Source organism: Eubalaena glacialis, chromosome 14 (assembly GCF_028564815.1).
Source record: "Eubalaena glacialis isolate mEubGla1 chromosome 14, mEubGla1.1.hap2.+ XY, whole genome shotgun sequence".
In the NCBI taxonomy this organism is placed as follows: domain Eukaryota; kingdom Metazoa; phylum Chordata; class Mammalia; order Artiodactyla; family Balaenidae; genus Eubalaena; species Eubalaena glacialis.
Genome location: NC_083729.1, coordinates 42,924,173 through 42,943,067, shown reverse-complemented (window position 1 = coordinate 42,943,067; position 18,895 = coordinate 42,924,173). Strand labels below are relative to the sequence as shown.

General features: G+C 38.4%; 1 protein-coding gene and 1 pseudogene across 17 annotated transcripts in view; one reads left to right on the top strand and one right to left on the bottom strand.

Annotated features, from left to right (window-relative positions):
* The window catches only part of NRXN1 (neurexin 1), a 1,118,934-nt gene that overhangs the window by 275,511 nt on the left and 824,528 nt on the right, over positions 1 to 18,895 (top strand). The window lies entirely within an intron of this gene.
* Positions 13,525 to 13,959, bottom strand: LOC133074574 (protein mago nashi homolog; annotated as a pseudogene).

Here is an 18,895-nt window from a genome sequence, read left to right as displayed (position 1 = left end):
AGGCTACATTTCCTCATGGCTAACCTAGTACAGTTATGTTACATTCCAGAAAGTTTAGGTTGTCTCTGTTTTAAAGTGAACAATTAGTGTGATGGACACAGGAAAACCTGGTAAAGTCTACTAGAATGGGAGAAGGAAAGAAAGCAATTTTTCCCCCTCAAATTAAGTATTGTGCTTCAGATGTCCTGCAGGATAGTTAAATTGCTTTCACGGAAAGAACCTATCTCTTGGTTGGTCAGAGTAGTTTTCATAGGAGCTGGTCTGATATCTGTTTTTTTCCCCACGAATCTCAACTTGAGATAAGATGAAACAGGAAGTACCAGATGTCTTCTTTGTTTAAACAACAACAATAGCACCTTATAGACAATTGAACTTTGAGGGAAATTTCTCTGCAAATTTATAAATACATGATTAATATCTTCAGCAGGAAGTGTTACAGGTATGCTACTCTTGGGAGATGAGGGACTTATTTCCATCATATAGTGGAAAGTTATGAATACAACAAATCAAGCTCTTGAACATTTTGGCAATTTAGTGATCCTGAGTGGTATTGATGTGGTTTGATTTTCAGATTCATGACACTCATTTATTCACTCCTTCAATGTTTTTCTGAAGCACCTTTGCAGACAATGTGTCGTAGACTCTCTATCTGTGCACACATGCTCTACAGCCTGGATGCCTGTAGGCTCAAGGCCGTCTACTAACAGTATGACTTTGGGCTTAGTGTTCACTGCTCTGAATCTGTTTCCTCATCTGTAAAATGTTTATAATGATAAGCATACTACCACATAGGCATTTTTGTGTATGTGTGACAGTCACGTGAGGATACCTGAAAAGGGCATAGCAGAGTTTCTGGTACATAATAAATGTTCAATGCGTGTTGCTAATTTTCACCTTTTCTGTAGCTGGAGCTAAGTTGCTAAAGGATTGCCAGCCTCCAAAGACAATATTATTTTTAAAACTCAGCTGTAGAGATCATGTTTTATTGGCGCATTTAAAGTATGATTTGGTTGTCATTTGTTCAACTTGGAATTCTTTAGGGACACATTTGCTTTATGTCATGTCCTCCCATAATTCCGTAGGGGCAGGTTTTGTTTGTTGCTCAGTGGCTGGCACATAGTAGATATTGTATATATATATGAAAGGGAGGGAAGGAGGGAGCGGGGAGGGAGATAGTTGGTATCTCTGCTGCTTTGCATGGGCTTTTGCCTGTAAATCACTTCTTGGGCAGTGGAATAAAAGAATCCTTAGAACAGAGAGAGGCAGACTGATGTGATGATGGGGAGTGATGTTTCTTCTTAAAGCAAAACGAAGTGCTGATGGATGTGGCCCAGTCTTAACCTTCTCTTTGGTTCTGATGCTTCCCTGGGATGTGTCACATGTCATCTCAGTGGGAGTGTCATTGGAGGGGAAAGTAGGACACTCCTAAGTTCCAAGAGGAATAAGTCATTGAAAATTTGTCATAATTCAATAAAAGGAGATGTCCCCTTTATTTTTTATGGCAAAATTATTCTGTGGAGGGAACAGCAGGGAAGGCAGGTCACTAGCTGTTATAGGCTTTTTCATTACTCTGTATAGGAAATCTCATAACCAACTTCATAGGATGAAATATCACCTTCAATGGCAGAGTTACAAGACAAAAGTGGAGAACTCTGACATGTGCTGGAGGAAAACTAATCTTTCTGTGCTGTACTCCTTCCTTTTCTCCCTCCACATCATCTTGGCTGGGAAGCAAAATTAGAAATTTGGTTCCTAGATATTAAAAGTTTTAAACTGATTAATTTGAATGCATCAAGTATTGTTTAGGCACCAGCTCTAATAATAATAATAATAATAATTTGAAGAGGAAGAGGAATCATTAATTAAGCTCTTATTAGTGTTAGGCATTAATTAAGTTATATATCTTATATGTATTATCCCACTTAGTAGCCATAAAAAACAATAGGGTAGTCATCGTTATTTCACAGATGGAAAAATTGAGGCCTAGAGAAATTAAATAAGAAGTGATTATTTGTAAAATAACGGATAGACCTGATCCCAGCTCTCTCTGGCCCTGCAGTTGAAAATCCATGGTCCAGAGAGTGTTTTGGGCAGTCAGGAAATGAAGTAACCAGTTGAGACTAATTAATAGTAACATCATATAGCTTTTAATTACAGAAACTAGTCTGTTCTCACAGAAACTTTGAGAAGTAGATAGAGAATGATATTAATAATTTTTTTTTTTTTTTTTTTTTTTTAGTTATTTATTTTTGGCTGCGCTGGGTCCTCGCTGGTGCGCACATGGGCTTTCTCCAGCTGCAGAGAGCGGGGCCGAGGGGGTGGGGGTGGGGGTGGGGGTGGGGGTGGGGTGGGGGTGGGGGGGCCACTCCCGGATGCGGTGGGCGGGCTTCTCACCGCGGTGGCCCCTCCTGTTGCAGAGCATGGGCTCCGTGGAGGGCTTCAGAGTGCAGCCTCAGTAGTTGTGGCACACAAGCCCAGTTGCTCCTTGGCATGTGGGATCCTCCCAGACCAGGGCTCGAACCCGTGTCCCCCTCATTGGCAGGCGGACTCCCAACCACTGCGCCACCAGGGAAGCCCGATATTAATAATCTTATTATAAAACTGGATAAGCTGGCCCTAAAGTAGTTTGATTTGTGGAGATTCAAAAAACTGCTGAGTGTGAGTTTCATAATCATTCCATTGTACTGTACAGACTCATTTTACTTTTTCATGGCTTTTTGAAATGTCTTCTCATTTATCCAGTCATTCCTTAGTGCCAAACACAATGCCAGACACTGAGCATACCAAAAAAAAAAAAAAAGAAAGAAAAAAAACCAATAAGACACCTGCCTTGGCTTAAAGAGCTGATAGTCCAGTGTGATGTGAGATGGTGACAGAAGCTAAACAGGTAATTAGCGTGTGATACATTGTGATAAGGACCCTGGTAATTTAATGCTAAAGCAAAAGGAAGGGGGGCTCCTAAAAGCCCTGCAGAGGTCAAAGGAGGCCACTGGGAGGAAGTGATAAGGAAGAGGGTCTTAAAGAGAAGAAAGAAGGGAAGGGTCTTAAAGAGAAGAAGCTAAGTAGCCTATTTAGTCAGGCAAGGTAGAGCAAGGGTCAGCCAGGAAGAACAGCTTGTGCAAAAGCTCTAAAGAAATGACTGGTGCTATTTAGAGAAGTGCACATAATGCTGCAGGACAGGAGCTGGGCTAGGAAAGGAGGAAGGGGTCAGAGGATGGGGAGAGAAGGGCATTTAGAAATAGAAAGCTAGGAAAGGTCAGAACAGAAGTGGTAGCAAGGTAGAGAACTATCTTGCTGAGAAGTTTGGACTTTACCGGAAAGTGGATGGAGGGACACTGAAGGACTTAACAAGGGCATATGACAGAATCGGGCTTGCATTTTCGAAGATCACTCAGCAAGCAAGGTAGAGAATTAGTTGGTTGGTTGAGGTCATGGTTAGTAGAATAGGACCAGAGGTGGGAATATCAGTTGAGAGGATGTTGAGTGAGATAGAAGTTTCAGAGACTGGGACAATGTGAATAAATAGAGGTACTGGCTCTGAGCAGAGAATCTCAGCTCCAGGTAAGGCAGCCGTGGAAGGACATGTCATATCACACATGCCCCATCCACCCGGCCTACCCACCCTGCCTTAGAGATTTGATGTCCCCATCAGTCCCCCCACATATGCACACACAATTGAAACTCACTGCTACAGTGGGTTACAGGACTTTTTTTTTTTGAAGTGTGGGATCTGAGATACGTATTTAGGGATCCTCAGAGATGTTTTTTTAAAGACAGGATGTAGGGGTGAGGGTGGGTATGATAAGAGTGCATGGTGGCTTAACAAGATAGGAGCTGCAGAAGAAGAGGTGATTTGAGTGGGGAGAGCTGCCTCACAGTCCAACAGAGGAGAGACTTCCCCTCGTTAGAGGAGTCTTCATAAAGGAGATGAGACTCTGTCCAGGTCTGGGGAATAGGTGAGATTTGACTGGTAGGGTGAAGGGAAACAGAGAAGAGAGGGGCCTGAGCAGAGGCCTATAGTTGAAACAAACAATGTGTAACTAACACCCTTTCCGTATGCCGAAAAATACAAGATCCCTTCTCTGAACTTACAGAGGCTGGGTTCTCTTGTCTCTCTCATGCTGATGAAAAGATGTGTTGAAACTTGCCAAATAACTCAGTGAAGGGACAGATCCATTTTCCAAGCTCCCAGTGGAATATTGAACATCAGCTTGAGGCCTTTGAAGAATATTGAATCATAACAATTGACGTGTTTGAGTAGTACAGGATCAGGCTGTGTGCAGGGAGATTTTATAAAATGACCTATGTGCAGTCACCACTAAATAGAGTTTTCTGAAGCGTAAACTGAGTCTATGATCTGCTTGTGCCAAAGCTGTAATTCTCCTAGAGGCAGCTTCCTGAGACTTGATAAGTGGAGAATACCTTTCCTCCAATTAACTGGTGGTGCTGGATATGCTATGGGAGTGATCTTCACTCTGATGACCTTCATCAGTTGTTCACTAAGTAAATGAAAACACAGGTCATTTAGATTGATAGTGCTCAACACTGGTCAGGGAAGGTTCCAGATTAATTAACTAAACTCTTGGCCATGGTGGCCCCATCTTTGCTATCCACAGAATGAAATTGCATAAGCATATTTACCCTCATCTCCTTAACTGAAGCAAAAATAGACCATAAGGGATTATTCTGAAGCTTATGATGTTCCTGACATATTAGCCCTTTCATAACTGTGTCTTGCACTTTCACAACATGTATTATTTTCAATGAACTTTCTTGTGCAGTCTCACTGAATTCTTCCCAACTGTTTGCTTATCTTATCTGATAGATTCAGTAGCTGAGATGCAGACTGATTGATATTTCCTGAATCATATGCCAAGATGGTGGCAGAATTGGTGACTGGCTCCTCATCCAGTGCCTCTTGTTTTTTGCCAGTGTTCTTGACATGTGTAAGTTACCTAGACACCCAGGCTGAGAAGACATACTCCATATGTAGAACACATCCCAAAACGTGGACCCTCAGAGCTCAGGAAGTCTCTGAGCACCAGGCTCCCATCAGCTCCGCTTCTGACTAGTCAGCAAGACATTGCATGCAATGCACCGTAAGATTTACAAATTCTACTCTTAATTAAACAGGCAAACAAAGAAGGATTTGTATGAGTGGTATTCATTCTTATCTTGAAATATACATACATGGGCAATGTGTGATTTAGCCCCAATATTTCACTAATAATAGTGACTTGTTTATAATGAGATTTATTTATTTATTTATCTATTTATCTATTTTTACTGAAGTATAGTTGATTTACAATATTGGGCTAGTTTCAGGGGTACAGCATAGTGATTCAGGTTTTTTTTTCAGATTATATTTCATTATAGGTTAATATAAAATATTGAATATAATTCCCTGTGCTATACAGTAAATCCTTGTTGCTTATCTATCTTATGTATAGTAGTTTGTATCTGTTAATCCCACACTCCTAATTTGTCCCTCCTCCCCTAATGAGAATTATTGAAAAGTGTTTTCTGGTTTAGAAGTAACCTGTGTACACCATTGCTCTCATATTTATGCTGTTGCCAAGGATTAATGATTGCTTTTTATTTTTGGTTTGAAGATAATCCTCATGCTAATTAATAACTTAGAAACCCTTGTGCATTGTTTTCTCATATGTTCCCTTGGGCCATAATCATTTTATGGGATGAAAACCTGACTCACCAGTCGCCCTAGTAAATTAGTTCCAAACTGCCTTGGAAAGAATCCTCGTGCTGGAATAGACCACACTCATATTACCTGATGGTCTTGGAAGCATAGCTTTGTGATTAGTTTGGTGAAGATAGATGTGTGAGAGCTCTCAAAAGTGATTTTTCTTTTAGTTTTTATTTTCTGACATGAAGTTGATCTGCACGACCAGTGTGGACAAAAGGGGGGGAAAAAAAGACCATTTTACTCTGGAAAGTGAAACAGAGAAGCAGCAAAGAATCCACCAACCTAATTCATTTCTAGGGGGGAAAAAAGCCAGAATAATGGTTATTTAAAAATAGCTCATAAGAAGGAAGATATAATCAACCTTTGTTTCTTGGTCTTTAATGAATAATATTCCAGTGCATTAACTGTTAGATAAGTCCTTTAGGTTTCGTTAGCATCTAGATTTGGTCTTTTAGCTAATTAATCTTGGTAACTAGAGAGTCAGTCATTAAGTAAACATTGGCAGTTCTAAGCATCAAAGTTGCAACTTTGCCATGAAATGACATGAAGCATAAGGAAAAGAGAATCCAACGTACTTGAATCTAGTCCCATCAAAGACTGTCAATGCTTGGGCACCATTTTAGTGATGAGATAATTGGTAGGTTTGACTGGTATTACTGTACCATATTTGGGTATTACTCATATTACTAAACAATATTTAATTAAGTGCTTTAATGAGAACTTTTTAAATAGGGATATATTGTGTGTAATAAGAGAGATGAGACTTATTCTCTATTTCTTTAGTTTTATTTGCTCATGCCACAGTCTGTCTGGTTACAAAATCATTATCAATTTGCTCTCCTTTTCTTCCTGCACTATTTCTTGCCCATACTCTTTTTTTTTCTCTTCCCCTTTTTTTACTGATTCTGTAACTGTTCCTGCTTAACTCACGTACTTGAACCTGAAAGGAGGGTTCCATAATTTTTGTGGAATCCTGTAGTTGGTTACTCAAGATGCTTCTCTGGACATTTGAGAGGCACTATTTGTCTCCACATACTAACACTTTAATACAGAAATCCTGTCATTCAGGAGGAAAAAGATTGACTTCAGTGTGTCCCCGAGAAAACCATCCCATTTAAAGACAAACAGGCTTTCTCATATTAGTATGCTGTGCTTTTTCTCTTTAAAGCATTCTTTCGCCACAGAAACACAGCCATTTTTCAGACTTCCAGCTAAAGATTAGGCTTTCAGTTTTAACACATAAATACCCAACAGGTATGGATTATTTGTACAATGACATAGTATTTATTGATTTTATTGGAACAAACCAAAAAATGCTCTAAGGAGGAAAGTAAAAAAGTAGCTATAATTCCAACACTTCTAAATCTTGATTTGATGTCCTAATCTTTTTATGTATATAATATAAACCAAAAAAATTTGAGATCATGTTGATCTTAACATATCAGAATACTTTTCTATTCCACTAGCATTTTAAAAAAATTAACTGCCTATTCTTTATTAATAGACTTACTATTTTACTACTATTGGATATTTAGGTTTTCTCCAAAGCTTTGCCTTTCTAAATAATCCTGCAATGAACACCTTTGTGCAGAAAACACTGTTTCTTTAGGTTGATTTCCTGATGTGAATTAATAGGGTATGAACATTTTCACGCTCTTGATAAATATCTCTTAATAGAATGTCGAAAGTGACTGTATTTATTTGTCTAGTAGAGTCAGTGTTGTCATTCTGTTTGAGCTCTTTCTAAATAAATGCGGTTTAAATGCGGTACTTAAATGATCATAATTTCTATACTGGCATCCAGAATGCACTCTGCTTTACTTTGAGCTTCCCTGTCACCCCTGTATTTGTGAGATGGGAAGTTATATGCTTATAATTTTATTTTAGATGAAGCCATACCTAGAGAATAGGGGTGACAGACTCATGATGGATGATTTGGCCAGCCTCCACCATTCCCTCATTGCTAAGGAGATAGACAGTACTGGAGAAAGATCCCCATGGGAAGGAAAGAGTTTGTAGCAAAATGAAGTGCAAAGAAAAGCCTTGCGGGTTTTATACAGATACCCAGCTCACAATTCTGCTCACAATTCAGAGTCTCTTCATAACATTTAGCAAGGCAAATTAAGTAGGCCTGTTCTTTCTTATCTCACCCCCATTCTGTTCCTTGCTGTCCCTCTAGATACTTTTTTGTCACTTCTTTCACATCAAAAGTGACCTTGATTTCCATTTTATCCTGATTTTACTGCATATAAATGTAGTATATTAGAATAAAGGCAGCCTCAATGCATGATTCAGCTCCCCTCCAGAGCTTAGGAAAGCCCCAGAAATCTTCACAGACTGATTTGGCCTAGGATTTAAGAACAATTGAATTATTTCTATCATTGTTGTTATTGTTTGCTTAAATATATAATGTGGCCCAATTTGAGTATATCTGATTTTCCTCAGGGGATTAAAAACATTATTTTTCCTCAGAGGAAGCAAGAATATCTTGCTTTTCTCCTGGTTTAAAGCCCAACATTTTATGAGGCTTCATTGGATCTAGAATCAAATGCTAAACCTAGTTACAATAGGTAATGAAGATTAATCCTATCATTTTTGGATCACAGACTCTTAACAGCCAGTGGGTTTTACCGTCTGAAGAGAAAGAGAAACAGTTCCTTAAGAAAGAGCTTGGTGCTTCAAAATGAAGCTCTCTGGTTTTGTGCTTGGTTTGTGGTAAATGAGATACAGAATGTCTGAACATGCCTTACCAAATTTTGTGCTCACAAACTGGATTCAAATGGAAGGGCAGGGAGTAGTCATCCGTTTTATAGATGAGGAAATGAAGACTCCAAAGATTAAGTGACTTTATTAAGGGTCACATAACTAGAAGTTGTGGAGGTGAGATTTCTAGGCTAGTTTTATTTGGACTGTATCATACTATATAAAGTGAACAGGCTATTATGAAGTTTATAGTCACCTAAAATATGACTGCATTGGGACGTTATCAGGAAGGCTGTGGCTGGGAGACAGAAAAATAAGCAAATTGGTCAAGGAGAGGATGAACATGAGTGTGAAGAAACAGGGAAGAGATTTTCCACTGATCTGAGACTACGTCGATTCCAGAAAGGTTAGGGTTGATCTGCATCAATGGGAGATACTAGTGAAAGTTAACTGGTGAAAGACAGAAAATGCTTCAGACAATCATTATGTGGCCTGAACCTTCACAATCAAGATAGAGACTGACAATTTTGAAGTGACTTGTGAAATGAGATCAATATTTTAAAAATGTCTTGTGTTCAATAAATATCTGACTTTTCAGTAGAAAATAAATTCCAGTTTCTATATAAAAACAACTTGACATTTTTCAGTAATACTTTTTAATGAACATTGCTCTGAGCTATAATATAATGAAATTTGCTTAAAAGTAGAACAGGCTGGTAATACTTGGCAGAACAAAGAGGCATATGGTAAAACAGTTGTGATTTGTTGGCGAAGGCTTTCAATTTCTGGAAAGCTAGAGGCTTTTGGCATAGTGGACTGCATCTTGATATTCAGTCCCAAAAAGGAACCACAGCAAAACAGTATGCTTAGATTACAGTAGCCTGATATATATTTAAAGCATTTTTTCCCTTTGAATTTATGGTTATAAATGCAGGCTGTGTTCATATTGCAAAGTGAAATAGACAATTGAGGAAATTTTCCAGATAATTCATATTCCATACCATTTTATATGACATATAGAAAACTGTGGCATTTCAAGGGCAAGGAATTGATTGGGGAAAAAAAGCAGTCAATTCTCCTTCTCACTTTGTGTTAGTAAGTGTAGTATATTGAATTTAGTCTCCTTCAAATTTAACTTTTTTTTCAGTATTATTTTACTATGATAAGAATACTTACATGAGATTTATCCTTTTAACAGATTTTTAAGTGTACAAGATAATAACATTAGCTATAAACTTACTTATTTTTAATAAATAATAAGAGAATGTGTATGTATGTAAGGTGAACTAGGAGCATACTGTGATAGTAAAATCACTTAGAAGTGAGATCAATATCTAATCAGAAGATCAGTGATCCCACAAGTGATCCCACAAGTAGGCCTGATTATCAGAACACCAAATGGCATTGCCTTTGTCTTTTTATAGGGAACAGGCTATTTTTGTTTTTATAATTTGAGAAATCTCAAATGAACAGTGAATGAATCACCTATCCATTTTCCTTTTATGGTACACTAATTCAATATGTTTATCAAAGCCAGTTATTTTCCTGTAGTATTATTTTATTCTTCAACTAAACCAGTGCATTAATGCCTTTAGGAATTCCCCCTAACCCTCAACTTGTCATCATGAATTTATTGAAATGTAGCAAATGGTAAAATAACGAGCAGCCAAATGGCTTCCTTTCGGTTTCACTAATTTATGTTTGTGGCTTGTCAGTCATACTCTATACACAGCTAGAAATTTGCGGCTGAGAAAAAAATTCTCCCACTTAGGGATTACCTTGTCAGACTGCATGGAACATGATATAATCATTTTATTCTTTTTATTCCCCAACCTCATCAGTCTTACAAAGTTTTCTGAAAACATGCAGTTTTTCTTCCTTTAACATTTTTGGGTATTTATTTCCTTCCCTTTTCAGGTAATCTCTTCTTGTAACAGCCTCAGGAGAGAGATAAGAAGAGAAAAGGTAACTGGAAATGGTCATAATAATGCTGCTAATAATAATAGTCTATCATGTGAAGCTGGCTTGTAAGTGGGTAACAGAGAGCCCGAGGTTTTGCTGCCAGGCTGGACTGCAAATCAAGATGTACGTGAGAGGGATTAGTTATTTGTAGACTCTTGTGACACTGTTGTCTTCTTTTCTCCTTTTGTGTTGGCCATAATGGAGAGGCATCTCGGCATCTTATTTGTTTTTGCCGGGAGCCTTCTCTGTTCAACATGCTTAACGCGTCTAATTCCCATTGTGATTTCCTCAAAACCTGTTCCTCTCCTGTATAGATATATAAAATCATGGGACTTATACCATCTCAGCCTTATTTTATTCTCTTCTCTTATTTTTGTTCCACAATCTTAGCCATCTTGAAAACCCTAACAGAATCATTTTCCCCCCAAATATTAAAGACAGAGGCAAGAAACTTTACATATGTTTCACCAAGTTCAAATACTAAACCTCTAGACTTTTGAAGCATATGAGTAAATTAACACCAAGATTAAATAACGATGCTTTTTGGGTATGTACTTTTTTCCTCAGATGAAGTGTAATAAATAAACCATGTCAGTTATAATAGGATTCAGCTGAATAGTATTTCTATGAAGAGCATACCAAGTAAAGATGGTTTTTAAATTGGAATTAAATGCATCTAATTAGCAACTATTAAATTGCTTAAGTTGTGGGCAGTTTTAAGGAACACGGACTCATTTGTCTCACATGTTTAAACAAATCGTAGAGGATTAGAAATCACTAAATTATGACCGATTCTTTCTAGTCTTCAAAAGATTCTAAGTGTTGCAGCAATCTCTGAATTGTCAATGCCTCTGGATCCTGGAATAAAATAAAATGGATGCCTTGGAAAAACCTGCTATTTGTTCACTCTTATCGTGGTGTTGTATTTAATAGGCTTTTAGTTGAATACACATAATGGGGAGAAATCTGTTCTGAAATTTAAATTAATGAAAGCTTTTCAAAGTGGCTTCCAAATAAAAAATTTAGGCTTCTTTTCAGAGGATGGATAAGGATGGGAATTCTAATTACCCACACAATGTAGATTGCTTCATGATTCATCTCTGCAAATCAGCAGTTTGAAATCCTATAGTTAGCATTGGGTGCTCTCCAGTAAGATTTTATGAACATCAGCTTGGTATTTGGCAGAAATACAATGTCAGTTGTCCAGACATCATTTTTCTCAATGAGCACATGTTTATATGTTAAATAATCGCAGAACCAAATCAATTACAGTTTTATTTCCATTGACGGAGGTTAATACCCTGTGAGGTATATTTACATCATCAGAAGGCTAAGCATTGTGAACCTTGGAGGAAAGGAATAATTTTACAAGTGGAGATGATAGGCAGGCCAAAGAATTGTTGTTTCTTGAGGATTTGTATGCTCTTTTACCTATTTTTAATTTACCTGAGTTTATGTTTTTGGCTTACTTTGTAAAATAATTCAGTTGGATTAAGACTAACAGTGCTGACAAAGTGAGAGAGTGGCATGGACTTATAAATACTACCAAATGTAAAATAGCTAGGTGGGAAGCAGCCGCATAGCACAGGGAGATCAGCTCGGTGCTTTGTGACCACCTAGAGAGGTGGGATAGGGAGGGTGGGAGGGAGACGCAGGAGGGAGGAGATACGGGGATATATGTATATGTATAGCTGATTCACTTTGTTATAAAGCAGAAACTAACACACCATTGTAAAGCAATTATACTCCAATAAAGATGTTAAAAAAAAAAAAGACTAACAGTGCTAAAAGGGGCTGTTTGAGTCTGAATCAATACTTGTAACGACCTCTGTATAAACCAGTGCTTAAGAGCTTCTGTGCTCAGGATAACTGTTCTGAACTGGGCAGGCTGTGTATGATTTCATTAGTAACTATGTCCTCGTTCTTACTATTTGCCAGGCACCATGCTGGGTGATACAGGTTGTGCGTTGCTTTAACACTCAGAACAGGTTTGATGGGCCCTTCTCTTAAGCATCCTTGAGGAGTGACACCTGCAGAAAGTTTTGCTTAAGTGAGTCATCTTTCATTTGGAAAATGGCTCATTGAATTGTATGATTATTTTTTTCCTCTTCTTCCTGGCTAAGAGTAAGTAGGCCGTTAGAAAGCTGAGGGGAGATTCTTCCACTCTCTAATACTGGAGCCATCATTAAAACTGGGGATCATGCGTGCCTTTCCACACCTTTGTACACTCAAGGAGCACTGACCACATGCTGTTTCAAGTCCTGTACTTACAAAAGGTGGTATGTAGGGTGGAGCCCGTTTCTGCTCTGAGAATTGCAGCTCTTGCATGTTTGCCGGCAAGCTTTTGTTAATTCCCATGCAAGGCAGTGTGACTTGCACAAACAGCTGGGGTTTGCTGCTATCACTTGGAAGTTTATTTATTTCCCCCAGTGTGTATATAAGCCCTACTTTGGGAGAAGATGAAATCAGGTCCTAGAGAATTCTTTCTTTGAGAGTACACTTTGCTAACTCAGACCCACATTCAACGGAAAACACAAATTTATCTGTTCACAATTGTAAATGTATACAATAGTGCTCAATGGACTAAATACTCAAGTAGTCAGCTCTTATTTATTCAAAGCTATAAAAACAGTTCTATAGATGTGATTAAACCGTGCATGGGAAACATTAAATTCAAGTTAAGGCTTTCACAGGCATAGCTTTGCACAAGTGACCCATCTCTTAGAACCTTCAGGTAGACCTTAGATGCCACCTGTGCCACTGCCACCTCTCCCCTTCACTTTCTTCTTAAATCAGAATGTCTTCTTTTGTCTTGTTTTCTCAAAGTGTGTTCTTATTGGGTAGCAAGAAAGAGTAAATATAACAAAGAAAGGGCCAATCCCATAAGCATTATTCATGAGGGAATATGTATCCTCTATGATGCATTCTATATATTTTGCTTTAAGAAGCATAGTTATTGAGTATGACATTCTGAAGATTTATTTCTTATTCCCTTTGAAGTTAGAAGGGTGAAAACTGCTTTTTTTGGTTATGTTACTTATTTATTAAAGACAATCATTTATAGTTTATAAAAAATATTATACACAAAAATGTCCTGATAACGGTGATTAAAAGCAGCTACTCCCACACTCCTTGTGTCCACACCAATATTCAATCTAGATTGGCTTAATCTTGAAGTGTAATTCAGTAAGACCAAAGACCAAACACTTCAGGTCCTGGAGAAGATAATAAAATACTCGTAAGCCTTCTGGATCCTTGGATTGATTGACATCAATAAGGGAATCAATTTTTGATGTCATGAAGGAAATGTGTTCGTCTCCCATGATGATTTCAAGCTCCCGCCGGTGCCCTTAGTCGGGAGGAGGCCACAAAGCATTATCCTCTTTGGGAATTTCAGTGTCATCGATTATTCTCTTCAGTTCCTCCATCACGCTTTTATGTACATAAACCTCTTTTCTGATCATATCAGTTTGTAATTGTTGTTATTGGCATATCTCGATCCCATTGGGTCAGAGCTCAGACTCCAGGAGTTCGAAGCCAAACTTGCCCTTGTGACCCCTGCAGTAATGCAGATAGAAGTCACTCTCCATGGCTCTGAAAACTGCTTTTAATTTCAAGGAAATCTACATTCACTTAGGCTAGCTAATTAGTACTTGCATAGGTACTTTGGTGGTGGTTAGAAGAACCACTTGTGTAGGAATTTTGATGGTGATGCTAGAATAAGGAAACATTAAAGTAGAGTCAGGAACTCAAATACTGCTCAGCCAAACAGGAAAGGAATGTTTTGGTTTTCCTTTCCTTCCCTTCCCTTTCCCCTTTTTGTTCTGTTTTTCAACATCTAGTGAGCTACCTATAAGAAAAGAGCACCCAGGTCTTAAGTGAAATTTTATAATTTTTAACTAATGGTAAATAATTGAAACAAAAAATTAAAGTAAAACTCTAGGGAAACCACCAAAAAAAATAAATTAAAAAATGATGGCTGGTCAGATAAGGACTCTGAATGCTATGTATGAAATTTGGCCTTAAAACAGTATAGGCTTCTGTCATTATCATCTATCATCATCATCATCGTCATCATTATTATTATTATCATTACTTTAATTTGTATAAAACTTGCTGACGGTAGAATACGAACTGCAGTATCTGGTAAGATCTCCGGTCCTAACGTACGGCAGTATAGGTCACACTCCCAATGTCTACTCAAATCTTAATTCTGCATATTGACAAGATGGAGGATCCATGTTAACAATGACTGTCAGTGATGTTAGGACGGACTCTTTCATTTTAAAACCATAAATCTAAGATTGTACCTATTATCATTCCTTCTTATGAACTTTTAAAATTGAACTAGTCATTTAGTTTGAGAGTGGTGGCAGATGGTGTGATTAAGATGTCTCTGTTCCAGTCCTATTTCCACCATTGATTTACTGGGAAACCTTGGACAAGTTCCTTACCCTTTCTGAATCTCAGCTCCCTTATTTGTAAAATGGAAAGTTGGCTTCAGATGACCTTTAAGGTTATTTCCAGATCTTAAATATTATAATTTTACAAACTAATTCTTCTAAATTGCCAGTTAGATTGCCTTCTCCACTAACAATTATTTATCTGAAGGAACCAATTTATATTCAGTCTAAAATTGTCATTTTATTCCTCTTTTGGAATCCTTTAAAGATAACCATGTTCTCTGTTATATTTGATGCAATGATGCTTTGATAGATATTTTATTTATTCTGAGCCTCTGTTTCCTCCTCCCAAATTGTTTCTGAGGCCAGACACCTGCTGAGGGTTATGTACTATCTCCTGGGAAATCATCCAGAACAAGAATGGAATCAGGGAAGGGCATGGGATGCCAACGGGGATCGAGTTCTGACCCTTTTCCTTTCTGGCAAAAAGAACAGGATTCTTTGACTTCTAGACTAACATAGATCAGGGCTTCAGAAACCAACTAGTCTAGTTTTCAATGATGCAGAATGGATTGTCATGCCACATCTTCTTGCAATGGACTACTTCTGAGACAGCTTGTAGCATCTCTGGACAACTATAGCTGTAGCTGTCTCGGATAAAATATATAAATATAACCATTTTAGAAATCTAATGTATATCAACATATGTTTGATAAAATATGAGGAAAATCTGAGGATGGATTGGGAGATTTTGAAAAGCATAAAATTCAGAGACCGGTTTTTCATAAAGCATCAATTCCTAGCATCACTGTCAGTATGCCTGTTTATCTTGTCTATCTGTGAGATTGAGCCATCAGGAAGTTTTCTTGGTGGGGCTTTCAGTATTAGACATACTTGCTGCATTCAACTTCTGCAAAACTGAAACCAGACACTGACTGACAATAGGTGTTATCTGAAGCAATATATTGCTCAGAGAATCGAAATGTCGTATATCTGATTTGGGGGTCTCTTGACTCAACCAGTTAATTATTTTTATTGCCCTATAGGAATTTATACTTGTTAGTGGCAGATGGGACTCCAATTTTAAGCATTTGCCTAATTAGGCATATTACTGAAATAGGTGATTCCAGGTGAGGAGCTTTCAATTATTACAGACTCTTCCAGCTCCCACACTAAATGTGTCCTGACCAAGGAAACTGAAGGAGCCTTGAAAACTGTTTGAAGGATTTGGGAATTATTTGTAACTTACCATGGTGCCTTTGTTGTATGGATTATAACTTTCTGGGCTTACGGGGATTAATTAATAAGACTAAATATGAAAGGCTGCACACTAATGTCATTAACAGGAGCCATAATTACAGAACATAATTGGCAATAATTCTTCAATGGTTATTTGGTAATCAGATTCTTTTGGGGTTAAATGAAAATCAAATAGACATTTTATTCATAGAGATATTAGCAATACAATAATTCATAATCACACTTGTCGTTTAACCTTATCGATGCTGCACACTGTGTCAAAGGAGGCCTGTGGTGTGTCCAGGAATAGTTGGGTAGAGTCTTTTTTGCAGGGCCAGGATGGGATGCTGAGTGAAAGTATAGCCTTTGGAGTTAGAGAAACATGGATTCTAGTCTTGGTTGTGTAACTTACTAGTTGTGTGACCTCTGACAACCCACCAACCCCTACCAAGCCTCTGTTTCTTCATCTGTCAGTAAGGGCAATGCCTAGCTGATGATGTTGTTTTTGAAATGAAGTGAAATAATGCTTGTGAAATCTTTACTATCATGTATGGTACATAATCGGTGCAGTTCAAAATAGGAGGTTGCTTGTGGTCATAGCAGAGGGAATGGTGCCCAGCAGAAGCCAGGATACTGTGAATGATACGGAGGAGACAGACTCTTTGGGCTCGTAACCCATATGCACCTTCTCCTGGCTGTGAGCCTTGGGAAAATTCCTCAACTGCCGTGTGCTTCAGTTTTCTCTTCTGTAAAATGGTGCTAGTGATTTGTCTACCTGATAGGGTTGTTCATAGGATTAAATGAAAGAATATGTGTAAAGGGATTAGTAGGTTAGCACATAGAAGCATTGGTATTATTACTGTTACTATTACCCATGTGGAAAAGCTTATTCATGAATGATGAAGTAGAGAAAATTACCAAAGAAAATAGAATCTTGACCTGCCTCAAGAAGAGTTTTTGAAGTCTGTTAGAAGGAGAATACCAGATGTATTAGGTGTGGTCTCACTGGCTTTGAAGTCGGAATCATACTTGGAATTCCACCATCTAGATTGTCTTGGGAAGAGATGAAATAGACTTGAAAGAGGACGAAGGAAGGGGGTGGAACCCTCAAAAATCCAGCAGACATAATTGATTATCTATGATGTGCCAAAAACAAGAAAAAATAAACAAAAAGGGAGACATCTGTTTCCATCATACATCCACAAAGAAATCTGTAGGAATTGGAGGAACATCCCCCCAAATGTGAACATTCTTGGCTCCCTTCCTGTCCTCCCATTTGCCTGATTCTCCCCACTCCTATCCCAACTGCCAAGAATATACGAAGTAAACTCTAAATGCCAGGAAAGAAATTCTTCAGAAAGACAAAGCTAGAGATCAAGGACCTGAGTACAAAGTCACTTCTGAGTTGTGGTCATCTTTTTCTGATCCCTGTGCAACCTAAATGACCCATTGTATACCCTCTAGTGCCAGCCTCTGTCTTGCTTAATCTAATAATCTACTCTGAACACAGAGCATGTGAGAGAAGTCTGTGGGTGGGGTTCATTTGTACATTTTAATACACTTCCTGGAATTCGCTCTCCTTGCTTTGAACAGAAGTGTGAGCATTCTCCAGTCACCCTGAATGGGTTAAGGAAGCTAACTGGAGGATTCAGCTGTTCCCTATATCCCCCCCCTCTTTTTTTTAAATTCTGCTTTCAACCCACTGCCTTCATCTATCTTCCTGAACAGGATATTGATCAGCTCTTGAAATGGTCTTTCTCATTTCTGGACACTCTCTCTGCAGATACTGTAGAAGTGGAGGAGAATATGGTCCTGCCCTTGAAATGTAGTTATTTCAGAACTGAGCTTTAAGAGCCTCTGATGAGGCAGATGATGCATAAGCAACCCTCTAGTGGCCAGGGAGGCCCCAGTCAACAACAACAAAAAAGGAAAGTCAGCCCCCAGTCTCTGAGTGGACTGTTTCAAAAGTGCCTTTGTGAACTAGTTGCTTGAAACTCAGACATCATTTGTTCATTGATACAATGAGCTCACCGAAGTCTCCTTAACCCTTAATGTCCCTGAGGCAGATAGTATTGTACAACAGCCATTGTTGGAACGTTGTCACCTAGCATATCAATATATCTATAGCAAAGTCTAATTATAACTTTGGATGCCGAGAAAACATGATGTGGTTGGAAATTGAATGGGACTCCTTTAGGTTCCAGTCACTGCTGGTTACTCTTGTGATCTGAGCAGGGAGGAGGCCGAGCTAGAGGGTCCCATTGGCAGTGAGAGGAGAGGATCCTGTATTCTTGCCTGGGTGTTTCTTAATTATCATCATATTTCCCACCACCATCTGGTAACCTTTTGGTGAATCAAGACACGATGGGCTATGCCAAGACAGAGAGAGGAAGGCCATGTTCAAGTTAGGTTTGAATTCCTTAATGGAAAGAAAAAAATGAAGGAAAGGAAATGAAAGGAATGGAAGGCATTCAATAGCAATGGCATCTGTAGAGGAAAAAGTTAAGGCAGTTCTTTTCGACTCCCAGAAGGGCAGCTATAAATGTAAAAATATCTATGATTTACTGAGTGCTTACCATGGACCACATACTGTGCTGGCCCTTCACTTGCATTATCTCATTTAATCCTAGCAATAACAGTTTCATGTAGATACCACTATCAACTTCATTTTATGGATGAGTGATTAACATAAAATCAACAGCGATTTAAAGGGATTAAGTAACAGCAATTTAAAGGGATTAAGTATCTTGCCCAAAGTTGCAGAGATTGCAAGTGATGGAGCTAGGATGCCATCATGCTGGTTGGATTCTGAAGGCTGTCTAATTAACCATGATGCTGCCTGCCTTCCAGCCAGATACTAAAGTGAGGAGTGCCTGCTCATAGA